The 15715-nt window shown below is 38.2% G+C and overlaps 1 pseudogene; it reads right to left on the bottom strand.

Moving 5' to 3' along the window:
* Positions 1 to 12821: 12821 nt before the first annotated feature.
* Positions 12822 to 15194, bottom strand: LOC132418043 (serine/threonine-protein phosphatase 4 regulatory subunit 3B pseudogene; annotated as a pseudogene).
* Positions 15195 to 15715: the final 521 nt, after the last annotated feature.

The following is a 15715-nucleotide window of genomic DNA, read 5'->3' as shown; positions in this document are numbered from 1 at the left end:
AGTTTCTTGGCCTTAGAGTTTCCAGGCAGGGTACTGGAGGGCCCCTGGGATGGAGCTGACAGTTCAGGGAGACCAGGGTGGCTCTTATTCTCAGAAAAGAGTATTGGAGATGAGGGAGCTCTACAGAGAGAGAACCCCGGAGATCTGTAGGGGGTACCTCTTAAGTATTCGGCTGATTACTGAGCAGCAGATTCACGTGAGCACACACTACCCAAGGTTGGGGAAGGAACTACTAAGAAGGATTAGCGGGAACAGTGCTTGGTATTCAATCCATGTAAGGTTTGGACAAACTTTATTTTTATTGGCTAGCCTCTTAAAGTAGAAGCAATAAGCTGGTGCTGTGGAAACAGAGCAAGGCGCAATCTTGTAGGAGCAAAAGGTAGAATATGTTGCCTCTTCTTCATCTTCTTTGTCATCAGCCTCATAGCAGCCAGTCTTCATCGTCATTGTTGTCTTCCTTATGGAAATCTTCAATTAGAGACGTGCATGTTTGTAAAAGTACATATATGGGATCTTACTATTCATATTCTTCTACATCCATTTTATATTTTGTTACAGTACTTAAAATGTACCTTTGAGGTATTTTCCTGGGTCTACATATTGAAATCAACTTTACTCTGTAATTTTTTTAACAGTCTTATTGAATATGTTCAGGTTGATAGGGTGCAAGCATTACCATGGTGCCATTATCAATGAAAAAACGTTGCCTGCCATATCAGTAAACAAAGGATGTTGCAGCCATCAAGCTATCACGTTACAGCCACGCAGCAATCAGCCGCTTCAGTCACCCCCTGAGGGTGCACCCTGAAGAGACGCAGGATGACAAAGCACAGGATACTGGCTCCAGACAGCTGAGGTGCATATCAAAGGAATGATTTCAATGAGTCCAGACTCTTGCATTTTCCCATACATAGTAAAGCGCTAAATTCCTTAACTTGAGATGCCGGGTTTTCTTTAATTAACGGTAATCTTTGGATGTTCTGACTACTACCTGGTCTTTGTCGCAAAAACTCCTATATATCCTGGCTCTTCCCTTACCTCTTCAGAGCAGTCTCTCAGAGCTATCTGAGAGGCTGCGTCCTGGGCTTAAGTCCTCAGTCTTGTCCACCAAATAAAATGTAATTCTCAACTTTCAGGTTGTTCAAGTTTTTTCAGTCGACACCGTCCTACCTGCTTTGTGGACTCTCTTGCCTGCCTCTTGGATAACAGTGATAACTTTTCCAGTCACTTTCAGATATTAATAGCAATAGTCCTCTGGTACATTTTAGACACTATGCCTGTCTCATTTAAATAATAAATTGTTCAGTGTGATGAACCTCCCAAGATGAACCTCCAAGTTTGATTTAACTTGATTTCGTTTCGGGGGGAATATCTGCAAAGACAATCAGTTTTCTCTCTCTCTCTCCCACATCTCTTCTTTTCCTAACTAGCTATATAGTTTCTGGCCATTCCAGGAAGGGAGTGGGGTTAGAGTACAGATATATTCAGCCAGCAGTCTCTGGGTTTGCCAGCTGTTCAAAGACAGCTTATTTACTCCTGGGGTGATTTTAGGGATTTCTAAGAAATTCATCCGCATGATGTGTGATGGCTCTTAAGTTCCTTGGTGTCTGGTAAGCTACTCCATAGACTTTCCAGACTGGAGCTCCTGCCCTCTTTCAGGTAGCTATTTTGGGCCAAGTTCCTACTAAGATGGCTTCAAGCTATTTTCTCTTTAGCTCTCTGATGGCATATCAACATACCAATTTGTGGAAAACACACTCACAGGCTTGTGCATTCTGTAGGTGGAAGTTCTGTTTGCTCCTAATAGCAAACAGAACTTTTCTCTCTGGATAATTCCACAGCCTCTTTAGAACTCTCAGGTATGAGTCAAACGCCAGGGCACTGTGTTCCCCAAACTTCAGTGGACACTTTTCAAAATCTTCAGCTGGTTTCCTTAAATAAAGCCCCTCTCACTAGAATAGCAATGAAAAGCACCTTTGTCCTCTCTTTCCAAAGAGTAGTGTAATGAAGAAATAAGAAGAAGTATGAGAGTCCTATAGCAAACATCTCCAAAGAAATTCTCTCTCTACCTTACTTCAATTTAAAGTCTCAAGTGTGAGTCACAAAACCTTTTTTCATACAACTTCTTTATGTGAACTGCATAAATGGACTAGTGCCTCACTTTGGCAACAATTGTTTTGTTGTCCAGTGTTACGACCTCAGCTGAAACTGAGACAAAAGAATCTCATGTCATTTCTACTGTATAGCACAGGAAACTATATTCAGTACCTTGTAATAAACCATAATGGGAAAGAATATGAAAAAGAATATATATATATAACTGAATCACTTTGCTGTACACCACAAACTAACAACATTGTAAACCAACTATACTTCAATTAAAGAAAAACCTTTCAGAAAAAAAAAAATCTCATTTCAAATAATATAACGTATGTGCATAGTATGCTATAATGTGTAATTCTAGTCACTCGGTGATGGACATTTAAGCTACTTACAGAATGTATTACTCTAAACAATGCTGCAGTAAGTATCAAGGTACATTTGTCTCTTCACTGTTTCTGAATATGTTACTAGGAAAAGTTCCAAGAAGATAATATATGAATCAAGGGTTGTGTTTCTTTCTATGCATATTTCAAAATTGCAGGGGAATAGAATAAAAGTACCCCACTTTTCTTCTATCACCATACTTCACCAAGGTTTTAAATCTTTGCCCAGAAATGTAAAATAATATCTCATTGTTATTTTAATTTATATTTTTAATTGTTAGGGCATGGATTAGTTTACAGTGGCTGCTGTAACAAATCACCACAAACTGGGGGACTTAAAACAACAACAAAAAGGGAACTCCCTGGCGGTCCAGTAGTTAGGACTCTGCCTTTCCACTGCAGGGGGTACGAGTTCGATCCCTGGTCAGGGAACTAAGATCCCGCATGCCGTGCGGCACGGTCAAAATAAATAAATAACAAAAAACCAAAAAAATTCTCTCACAGTTCTGGAGGACAAAAGTTCAAAAATTAGCATCATGGGGGGAAATCAATGTGTCAGCAGGGCTGCATTCTCTCCAGAGGCTCTAGGAGAGAATCTGTTTCTTGCCTCTTCCAGCTTCTGGTGACTGCTGGCATTCCTTGGCTTGTGGCCACGTTATCCCAATTTTCAAGACTAAGACTTCGAATCTTTCTCTGCTCAGCCTTTACATTATCTTTTCCTCTGTACGTGTGTCAAACCTCCCTCTGCCTTCCCTCTTGTAAGGATACATGGGATTGCATTTCGGGCCAACCTGTATTACCCAGGAAAATCTTTTCATCCCCAAATTCTGAATTAATCACATCTGCAAAGACTGTTATTTATATACAGTAATATTCACAGGTTCCAGAGATTAAGATGTAAATATCTTTGGGGGAGCGTATCTTTTTCAGCTTGCCACAGACTATAGGATTACATGTTTACTGGTTTTTGGTATTTCATTTTCTGTGAACTGCTAATTTACATTTTTTCTACCAGTAAATTTAGTCATTTATGTTTTTCTTCTTTGATTGTAAAAAAGAAAGTATAACCCATAGAAAAACAGATATATATTTGGCTTATTTCCCACTACCACAGAACATTTTTGTGTCATCAAATATATCAGTCTTTCCCTTTGTCACCACTTGGATTTCCTGTCATTATGAAAAAAGAAGTCTTTACCACCTATGATTAGTAAAATCACAAAATAAAGTAGTAGTTTTGTGATTTATTTTCTTGAAATATTGTATTTCTGTAAAATTTATTTTAATAATATAAGATAAAGTCTCATTTTTCTGTTAGTGTCTAGACTGCTGAACCAACACCATGTTTGCATAACTTAGCTTACCCCATATTTAGCATATGAGAAACCCCATAAATATATCTCTAAATTTTATTCTTCTCACTGAAATGTTTCTTTCTTGCTGCACCAGTACAGTAAGGTTTTTATTAAATTGGACTTACATATTTTGATATCTAGTAAAAGTCATCCTCTAACATTATTTTTTTCATAAAAGTCCATGTTACTCTCAACTAGTAATATCTCTAGATAAATTTCAGAATAATCTTATATTAAAAAAATGAAATCCTCGTAGTACTTTTCCTTGGATTGCATTACATTAATGAACTTATGTTTGGAAAATGGAATTCCTCACAATGCTAATTTCCTGTCCAAAATCAAGGCATGTTATTATTAAAGGATTTTTATTAAAAATCTTAGTAAAGGATTTAATGTGTCTTAAGAAACTTTAAGGCTTTATTCATATAGGTTTTACACATTTCTTATATTTATTATAGACATTTAATTTTAAGTAGCTACTGTGCTTAAAGGAAAAGATAAGGGAAAGTTACTGGCTGTCATTTACTAATTGTATAATCAACACCCTTACTCAATTCTCTTTTTGTTTTTCAGATCTTTTGGATCTTCAAAGTATACAATAATAAAATCTGAAAAAGATAATATGTCTTTCTTCTTCCCAAAATTTATAGCTCTCTTTTCTACCTTTCTTATCTAATTGGATAGGCTAGGAGCAACAGTTCAATGTAAAATAATGACTGGTTAGTGGTATTTTTATCTTGCTCTTGACTATAATAGATATTTCCCTAAGGATTCACCATTAAATATGATTCTGATTTTCATATACACATATAGAACATATTTTACATTAATACACACACATTAACACACACCAGTTTGTATAATGGAATGAAATTCAAAACATACTACAGCACCTACCCAACAGACTTTGACCTCTATCAATGAGCACTGAGCAACCAGTCAAATTGTACACTACCTAGTATGCCTTACCAGTATGTACGTACTGGCTACATATCATCTCTATGGATACATGCTACACACAGTTAAGAAAGTGTTAACTTTTTATCAGAAATGGGTATTAAATTTTATAATTATTTTAGTGTTCTACGAGATGAATATTTTTATTTGTAATAGTAATATAAAAAACACCTTACTCACTAGAAAAATAGTCATGATGTACTGATAGGCTACAACTGGTGGTATTTTATTTAGGAACTTGCTTCAATATGAATTAAAATTTTCTTTGGGGAATCTTCTTGTTTGTTTGTTTTTTTTCTAGTAAAATTCCAATCCAGTTTTTGAAGTGTTTGGACATTCTTTTTCTCTGTGCCCTGAAGCGGTTAAAATAACATTGTAGTTAATTTTTATCTTTGACACTTAAACAGAGTTCACTTGTAATATTCTCAGAATATGTCAGATAATAGAAAACCCAATGTAAATCAGCTTAAATTACAAAGGAAACATTTTCTCTGGTTATTCAATAATCCAAAAGTAAAGCTTTAGGTGCAGCTTGATTTAGGGATTAATATTGTAGACGGATTTCTCTCTATACAATTATCTGCCTTGCTTCTTTGCTACTGGTTTCTTCTGCAGTATGTTTTTTCCCTTGTTCTCAAATTATGGCTGCCACCGGCTCCCAAAGCGACACATTTCTCATTTACATCCAGCAGCAAAGAGAATCTTCTCAAGTAGATCTCACAGAAGAATAGAATTCCTAGAACTTATGCATTTCATTTGCTCTGTCTTTGTTGTATATCTATCCATGTATCAGTGGCAAATGTCAAGGAATACATACACTAATACGTCCCTGGGGCTGGTGATGGGGTAGGGTCAATCTCACTCCAAGTGCTTGGCTAAGAATTGGAAGTTGAATTTCCTATTGGAAATTTAGAATAATTCTCAGGGAAATGGAGGGAGAATGGAAAAGACAAAGAGTAAATGTCTATCAATGTTACATAGTATATATTTTATGTACATACACACATAACTATAATATGAATTTGTTATGAGTATATGCATATAAAATCCGTTGAACACCAAATTCATGTTCATCAGACTGATAAGGATGAGCTCCTGAGCAAACTGTAGGAATGATAGATCTTAGATTTCAGGTACCTAATGTGTACAGCAACCCAATATTATGGGGTAGCTTATCAGGCTCCTCGGCCCATAAGGTCCTCCTTTTCTGAAGGGTTGCCATAGTAACTCTCCAACCAAAGTAGTCTTCTGCAGTGTTCTCCAAATACTACCTGCATAATTGTTTACTTTAGTCATTGCAGTGAGAGCAGGAAATAATGTATCTCAAATTTGGTTTGCTTCTGATTCCAACAGTTTGGAGACGAAAAACCTTCTAGTGAAAACAGCTAAAAGTGGCAAATATAGCAGAACAGCAATCACATGAAATACTATAGAGAGATTATGCATATAAAACAATTTCCTTTCATTATTCCAGGGAAGGACAGACTGATTAAATTTAGTCTTTATAAAATAAAGTGTGCATGTTATAATTTAAAGGTAACTAATTACCAGATTAGAATTGAAAAAATGCCTTGGAAAGCAATAAAGGGGAAAAGAGAAACAAACAAACATGAAAACAATCCAATAGAAGGGTAGAAAGGAACATGAGTTGGTGCAAGTCTAGTGGTTAGGAAACTCAGTCTACACACTCTGAAATGCAAGGGGTTTAATTTCAAGTTGTATATAATTGGACATAATTTCTATTTCCAGCCTCCGTTCTTCAATGGGGCTGAAATTTAATCTCAGTACATCAAGTAAATACCTATGCCAGCCAGTTTTCTCAGATTACCAACTAAATTCTAGCATGAGCGAATGCATGAGAAGTGGTGATATGGACCACCAAGGTTAATGTCAATGTGTCCCACCACCCATATAAAGTATTTAGTAGCATGGTGCTTAGCACCCAGTGAAAGTTAGCTATTTTATCTGTCTTGACTTCTGAGGCAAGAGGGAAAATTTCACCAGTCACCTCTTTAGCAACTCTTGTGGTAAGTGTGATGACAGTGGTTTGCACAGTACAGTGTTTCATGGAGGAGAATTCAAGCAGTGTTAGCTTAACATTTGGAAGTGTGGGTAAAGCAGAAAGAGGGACATTGTTACTATTTATGTGCATAGATTGTTCAAAGACATGAGATATTGATTTCAGATTTCTACTTTATTATTAATAAATATATATTATATGGTAGGTACATATAATGGTTTTAATGTTTAAAGTACTTTCACCATATATTTCAAGACATGTTATATGTAGCAGAATCAGTCTATGGAGTTAGACAAACATATCTGAATAGTCTCACTGGTACTAGTTATGCAACTCTGGGAACACACTTCTGTGTGCCTCTATTTCTCCTGTAAAATAGAGTCAAAATACATACTGTGTTAGTCCAGGTTCTCCAAGAAACAGTCAGCATAAGAGGATTAAGCATGCAAGGATTTTATTAGGGGAAAAGCTAACGAGAGGCAATGGAGAGCAAGCTGGAGAATGTTGGAAGAGCCGTCGGATCATGATACACTCTGACGTCAAGTGACGGAGAGAGAGAATGATGGCAGCATCCTAGATCTCCATGCAGTTTAAGAATGCTCAGGAAGGCCTTCAGAAAGTCCTCAAGTCAAAGTCTCCAGTCAGAGGAGTTTCTCTTCTTCCAGGAACAAGCCTGTTTTAGTACCCACGCCGTGCTAACCACTGGCTAGCAAGTGCGGCCTGGGAGAAAGAGGGGCAATGGTTGCAGAGCACAGTGGCTGAGGCCCTTTAGTTTACTCAATCATTCTCCTTCTCTACAAAGTGCACTCTCCTCGTCATCACATCAACCTTGCAGGTTTATTGTGAAATTAGAAATAATGTAGGTAAACTGCCTAAGAAGGTGTGCTTGACATATAACACATACTTAATAAAGAGTTGCTATTGTCATATCTCATTTTTGAACTCATTATCATAATAACTCTGTGATATTCATAAGATATGTATTCTTTCATTTTTGCAGAACTTCTTCTTATTAGATATTTGTATTAGTTTGCTAAGGCTGCCATTACAAAGTACCACAGACTGGGGGGCTTAAACAACAGAAATTTCTTTCCTCACAGTTCTGGAGGCTAGAAGTCTAAGATCAAAGTGTCAGCAGAGTTGGTTTCTTCTGAGGCCCATTCCCTTGGTTTGTAGGTGGCCATCTTTTCCTTGTGTCTCCACATGGTCTTCCCTCTGTATGTTATGTCTGTGTCCAAATTTCTTTCTTTTAAAGAAACCAGTTATATTGGAGTTGGGTCCACCCTAACAACCACATTTTAACTTATCTCTTTTAAGACCAAGTCTCCAAATATAGTCCCATATATTTGTATGGGACTGGGTACTGGGAGTTAGAACTTCAACATATGAATTTTGGCGGACACAATTCAGCCATAACAGTGTGGTTAGCCATATATTACAGATAAGAAAACTGAGATTAGAGGTGTCAAATAAGATGCCCTGATTACACTTGTCATGAAAAGCAGAACTGGGATCTCTGTGATTCCAAGCAAAGTCCGTTCTCTTTCTATGAAAGTATGTTATGTACCTGACCCTTGTATGTACTGGGGTCTTTCAGGTAGAGGGTAAAAAGAGAAGATGACTCAGCCTACTGGATGTGGACCCAATATCCACAAAGTAAGAGAAGCCCTTGAATTAAGCTCCACACATCTTTGGACTAGAGGTTCACAGTCAAGGGTGATTTTGCCCCCTTGAGGGATATATAGCATCTCTGGATACATTTTTGGTTGTCACAGCTGAGGGTGTGCTGCTGGCATCTCGTGGGTAGATGTCAGGAACGCTGCTAAATATCCTGCAGTGCACAGGAAAGCCTCCTACAACCATGAATGATCTGGCCCCAAACGTCAACAGCTGTGACGTTGAGAAGCCCTACATCAGAGTAAGGCAATTTGGTCGTTAAATCAGGACTAAAGGGACGGGAAATTATATAGGCCTCTTTTGAAAAGATAGGGTTCTGTCATGACCATTTCGGGGCGTGATGCATATTTCTTTCCCCAGACCAGCCTGGCTGGTATAGCCATGGTGGCAGCAGGGCAAAAATGGGAACTACATGATTCAAACTTAATTCTGGTTTTATATAAATGTCCTGTGCCTCTCACACCTGATCCTTCTAGATAAAAAGTTTGGGTGAGAGTAGGGAATGAACGGAAAAAGGGGCAACATTATAGTTACCACAAAGGGGCACTCAGGTATTGTGGAGGCGGAGGAAGAGCAACAACCCAGCACCCAGGGTTGCACAGGGGAGGAAGGGGCATTAAGGACCCATGTATTTCAGAGCTGCCTCTGGAGACTTCCTCCCCAAGGGAAACATTCTGGTGCAGCTCCCTCAAACTCCTGCAGGAGTCTTCAGTTTAACTGACTGCTGGGTCTGCCAGCCCCAGCTAAGCAGCTCTGACCACGCTTCCCCTTAACCTTACTGAGAGATCTATCAGGAGAAGCAGGGGATGATCACACACACCCCTCTGGATGTCATTTGACTCCTCATCTCAGTCATTCCATGGGATGGACTAAGGTCATGCCACCATGCTGGTGGCATGGACAAACAAGAAAACTGGATTGACTGCACTTAGCAAACCCTCCAAAACAAGGACTAGGCTGTTTTTGTGACTGAACTGGGAACTTGAAGGCTGACCTGCTATCATCCTCAAACTGTGTTCTCTGACTGGTGTTGGGACCACCTGACAGGCCTGCCAGTTGTAAAGATTTTCTTTCCATGGGCTCCATTTACGGTCTTGAGATTGTACTTCTTGGGTGGGAGCCACGCATTAACGTGTCTCTCTCCTGAAAACACGGACTTGCACCTCCGGGTGGTAAGCTTTCAGCATCCTGGATCCTCCAACACCCCAAAGAGAAGGGCTTAACTCTGAGGCAACAACATCCATAACAGGGCCTTCAGCTTTGCCTGTTATCTCAGGGGCTGTAGGGCAAGGACATTCGGGCTGTTATCTAGGGACACATTCTAGTTGACTACCCTGCTTGCTGGGATGGGACAAGGGGAACCGGGCTCAGTGACTCTTGCCTCTTTTACAAATCTTCGATGCCCTCCCCATCTTCCCTCCTACTTTTCTAATTTCAATCCCATCCTTCACTCCTGACATCTCTCACTCTTTGGTTAACACCTCAGACACCACTCCACCCAACTGTCTTCATTGCTATGAAGGTTTATTTTTCTGTCTACTTTTATGCTCTTTATTTCAGTTGTTTCTCAGCAAGGCATGATACATATACATAGACTTGTCTGCCAACCAGAACTGAACTCATTAGTTTTTAATGTATCATGTTGCTATCAATTTGATCAAGAATATAGGATTATTGATTTATGAGCATAACTTGTGATATAAGGGCTTATACCTGACTTTATCCTCCATCTTCTTGAAATTATTATACTGCTCCTGATGATGATAATGAGTTTTGAAAGTTATTTACTGAGTACTAAATATGTTCTGGGTAATTTATATATAGTTTCTAATTTTTTAAGACAAGATGGAGAGATTGTGGCTAAAGGAGAAAATAAGTAAATTGCCTAAGGTCATGGAACTGGTAAGCATCGGAGCCTGCATTGTCATCAAGGGCTGTCTAAATATGAAGCTTCTGCTTTATCTGTTATATCACCCTCCCTTTGTTGGTGTGTTTAGAAAGTCACTAAGCCATAAAGATAACTGGAAGTCACGTTTAAAGCCGAAACCTTGACAAATCCAGGGCACCTCTTCAAAAACGCTCACCTGAATTTTGTTGTAAGTACAAGGCCATTCCAAACTGTTTCTTCTTTTCATAAATAATCCACTTAAGGGGACTTTTAAAATTACTTCTTAACAACTTAAAGGTGAAAGTAAACATTTTTGACATGTATCGTCTCACACACATTTTCTACAGAGACTGAACATTTTGGTCAATTTTTCACTCAGTGTGCAGACAGTAAGGATTGCTCGTCTGTGTTTTGCTGCCTTCTTAAATGTTCCCTTAATAGTAGGTTATGCCATCTGATGGGCAATCTGCCTTTGCACCATTTTGCTTGTCATGTTGTTTCCCTAATGTTAAGTTGCTGAGACTAGAAAAGGGCTCACGGAGGTTACACAGCTCAGCTCAAGAGAATGCCTGTCCTTTCTTCTTTTGTTTTTCTTTTCTTGTTCTTTTTTCCTTGTTTTTATTTTTACCTTTTATTAACTTCCCATTACAGCTATGCCCTCCCTCGTCTTTCCTTACACACTCACTGGGGACAATACAACAAGAAAAGCAAATATTCATTTTTTTTCCCTCCTAGTGTCCATTTTTTATGGCTGATTAAAACTAGCTGAAGAGAAGAGAATAAGCAGAGAGAGCACCAAAGAATTGTTTTTCTCTGTCTGGTTGTAAATATCTGTTCTGCTAAGGAACTGGAGCTACTACCACCAAAACAAAGAGTTAAGTATATTTTTTTCAGATAAAACTCTGTGTATGCCTGTAAATGTGTGTACTACAGATAACATTCCCCTGTCATGTCCTCAGTAATGTCTGATTATATCTCCTGAGGTCATGTCCACACTTTATCAGACTTTATATTTGATGATGAAATGATTATTTGTTGTTTTAGGAATACACTCTTTTTGTAGCTCTAACACAACAATCTCTCAGTTTTGCATAAGATGTGTCTCCTATGGCATAATAGTACATTTAAAATGGTCTCTTTTATTTTTGGAATTACAGGGTCACTTTTTAATTCCTGAATTGTATAGCTCAGCATAAATATCAGCACATGGTACAAAACAAGTGGTATTTTTAATACAAGAGAAATATCTGTCTTCTGGAAAACTATACTTCCTATCTACACAGTCTATCTTGTTCAAACCATGGTCATAATTAAAATTAACTCTAAAATCTTCAAGTAGGAGAAACTGCTTTAATTTAAGCAATTCCAGGAAAAATGGACCCAGTTAACTTCCACCTCTAAAAATAAAACCACTTAATGCTTTGTTACAACTTATTATTAGCAATTCACTTGCATTCACTCTTTAATAAAGCACCTTTCATATTACTCCTGTTTATAGAAAAAAAACTTCATGTACTGTGTGTGTACTTTGACACAAGTAACTTTTTCTTAAAAAACTGTCCAAAATGGTTTCTACATATTAAGTGCCACTTCATTCAGCACTATTTTTTATAAATTGTTAGTCTCTGTAAATTACACTTTAAAAGTTACCCACTGCTCTGAAGACAGACACAACTTTATTAATGAATCAGGAAATGACTTCCAAGTATCTTTCACAATTTAGGCAGTTGAAAGTATTCTTTTCTACCCACTCCCAAGGTCTTAGAGAACACTATTTTGGAATACTACTGGACCGATTCTTCACATCTCATCTAAACAAACAAAAAATTATGCTAAGAACAGCACATTTTGAATCCAGCTTCCTTTTTTGTTCATGAAAATACATACCAAAAGTTACTTCCCTCTAATTACTCATAAGGGTGAATTTTTGTCAAATCTTCACAGAAATGTGAATAGCGTACCTTTATTTTTTATTACAGTTGACTTAGCTTTCCACATAAACATGAATGTAAATTTTTATTTCAAAGAAGGCAACTGAAAAAAGAAAACCATAGCCAGAACCACTGGGCAAATAATGTTATACTGTTAACAGTTGTTTCTAATATATACCCCTGAAACAGAACTACATTAATATTAGATTATCAAACCTGTTTTCTCCCCTCAAGCAAGACTTTTTTTCTTGCTAAGAAGTTATCGCTCAGGTTCTGGTTAGCTTTTTTCTTTTCTTTATTTTTTTGAATTCTAGGAAGTTTGGTTTTTACAGAAATAAATTCTCCTAGATGATAACACTGAGCATCTTTGCTACTTATTGAATAGTTATAAGTTCACATGAGAAAGATTTGGATTCAGATGTTTCAGCTAATGTTACAGAGTTTTATTAATGCTTTGATGTTTTAGTAATGTTTTACACAGCTTTAGTAATGTAGAGTTTAGTAATGTTAAGGGTTTTCCCTTAAGACTTTAGGAGCTACATGTAGTTTTTTCCTGGGGGGGGGGTCACCTTCTTTATCTTCTTTGTTGTCATCTGAATAATCCACTAAGTTCACCATGCTGCTATTGTTTGGGTTACCTGCTCCACTAGCATCACTAGCAGAATGGAATGAAGTAAATTCGGAGCCACCCAAAGATGTTTTGGGGGGAAGATCTGCCTTGTCTTCATTTTCTTTTGCTTTTTCAGTCTCCACAGATTTATCACAATGATCTTGAAAATCACTTTCTGATGATGACATACCTGCTTTTCCTTCCTCTATATTTTCTTTAAAACTCTTCTCTTCCTTGTGCTTCAAGAGACTGGCACCTCTGCAAAATATCTTACTATACTGTACAGGATACAAATTCTTCCATAGTTGATTGTTCCGGTATTTCTGTTCTTCATATTTAATCTTCAATCCTTTGAATGTCTGAACATATTCAATTGACTCAAGTGTTTCATAAAACTCTTCAACTATATGTGCAACAAGAGACGTGATATTTTCCTCTCTTATGAATTCAAACAGCTCAATAATAGCTGAATTCAACATATTGTAGTGAGTTCCATTATCCAGAAGGGCATTTACAACTGGCTTAAAAAGGTTTCCCTCGATGATGTAAAAATTACAAAGTTCATCTTTAAGGCCAATCATCCTTCTCATAAAGCGAAGAGCACACAAGACCAGGAAAGTGTGCTTTGAATTCAACAAGATCAAGACTCTTCTTAGCAAGTCTTTTCTCAAAATATAGGTTTTTATGTAATACGTGTGACGTTGCACACAAAATGTGAGCAGCTCTAAAATTAAGGCAAGCAGCTCTGCTGTTTGGTAATTATTGAAGCAATTTTTGTTGTTTTTGTCAGATCCAACTATATTATCCTCTTCACATATATCTTCTGAAGTAGCTGACAAAAGTGGTGCTGTGAAGTTATGTATACAATGTCTATAGAAGAAATTTAGAAATTCACTTCTTTTACATTTTCTATGTGTTGGCAGCATGTTGTCTGGATCAAGTAGAGCACGAAGAAGTCTCATTAAATGAACAGCACCTCCTAGCTCAGAGTCAGTATCACAGATCATTTTTTCAATTATTAAATTAGTGAAAAGTTTGCCATCTTCACTTTGCTGGGCTTCGTCCATCATAAATCTTTGGACAATGAATGGAGTATACTTCACTAGATCACCAAGTATATCAGTAGCAGCTAACCTTATTTGCAAATCATCCATGCCCATTACAATTTTAAGAGCAGGAAGAATTCCCAATTCTGTCAGTGTTGTGAATAGTGCACACCTGCTTTCAGAACGTAATAGATGAGAAAATACACAGAATTCCTTTAAAAAAAATACCAGGTCACGCCGTTTATCATCATCTGTGGTCTCATCCCTCATCTGTGCAAAAACTTCAGCCAAATACTCGTCATCTTCCTGCAACATGTTGACTAGCTCAACCTTGTTAAAAAAAATAAAACTTGTAAGATTAGGAAGAATATTGTCTTGAAACTTGGATGGTATAGGCAAAAGGATGTCGTGAATGTACTGTACCCTGTATGTCTGATGTATTTTTTGTCGAATTTCACTGTCTGTTATTGGTATAACTTCCCTGAAGTGTGCATTTTGGGTTAAGAATTCCCTATGCCTTTTTGGCTGAGCCAAAGCAGGGTCATATTCAAGGCATCCCACCACATCCATGATACACTCATCAGAAAACAGGATCTCAAACAGAGATGTATTGTCGAGGAATAAGATTCCTTTAATAATTTCATGCAAATGGTATAAGCCTTCAGTATACTCTAGGTTCTCACAAGTGTGGAACAACTGCAGTAGTTTTTGAATATAGTCCTCCCTTTCCAAGAGCAGAGCCAGGAGTTCTTTATCCATAGGTGAGGTGAGACTCAAGGTAACTAAGTCAACAATCTCTCCAAGTTTATCGAGTTCGCAGTTTGGCAGGTCGAGCAGTTCACTGGTTTTTGGCGAGTCATCACCCTCTTTGGCTTCTGATTCATCCATGATGTCATGTATAGTTTCGACACATGGGACTTTACTGTGAACCTGGCAAATGGCTTTCCAGACCTTATGACAAATTGCCGTGTCCTGGAAATGTATCGCTGTACCACGGTTCTCAGCCTCAAACCAAAAAATTAACGTTCCATCTTTCTCATAGTACATGTCTGGATTTATCTTTGACTCCAAGATCAGTGAGTCATCGGACTTGGATCTAACTAGCAGAAACATGGCCTGGGCCCCCTCCTCATAAGTGGATGAGATGTACCCTGTGTCTAGAATGACCCACTGTTGTTCATCTTTCAGGGTGTAGACTTTTACGTAGCGCTGGTTGCCCACCATGGTGACCTCGGGTCTCTTCACACCAGCCCTGGTCTTGGCGCTGGTCCCCGCTTCTGTTATGCCCCGACTCAATGACGGCTGGCTCTGTGGTGGCAGCGACAGTAGCTGAGGTGGCTAGTAGGGAAAATCATAATTAGAACATGGTGGATAAATAATGGCCACAGGGACCCCGGCAGCTCCTCAGTTCAACAGGGTTTCCCCGGAGTCCCACTACTCACTCACATCCCTGGAGCCCCTCCTTCCATGCTGTGATTGAAGCAGTGAGTCACTGAGCCTTCTCGCTGCTGTCTAGGAAAGACTCTATTATGTCATGATTCTTATGATTCCCCCAGGATTCTACCCAAAAGGAACGTTCTACACTTAAGGCGAGATGCCACCAAGCCTACCAATGGAGGCTTAGGAATGCGAGCAAAGGGCACTGCTCTTTCCATAAAAGGTTTTGTCCCCGAGAAACATTTTCACTCATCAAGTGTGTGCGGATGGAGACTTAGGACCCTAGACAAAAGAAAGCTTAATCACTC

Source organism: Delphinus delphis, chromosome X (genome assembly GCF_949987515.2).
Source record: "Delphinus delphis chromosome X, mDelDel1.2, whole genome shotgun sequence".
NCBI lineage: Eukaryota > Metazoa > Chordata > Mammalia > Artiodactyla > Delphinidae > Delphinus > Delphinus delphis.
This window is presented reverse-complemented; position numbering and strand designations above follow the sequence as displayed.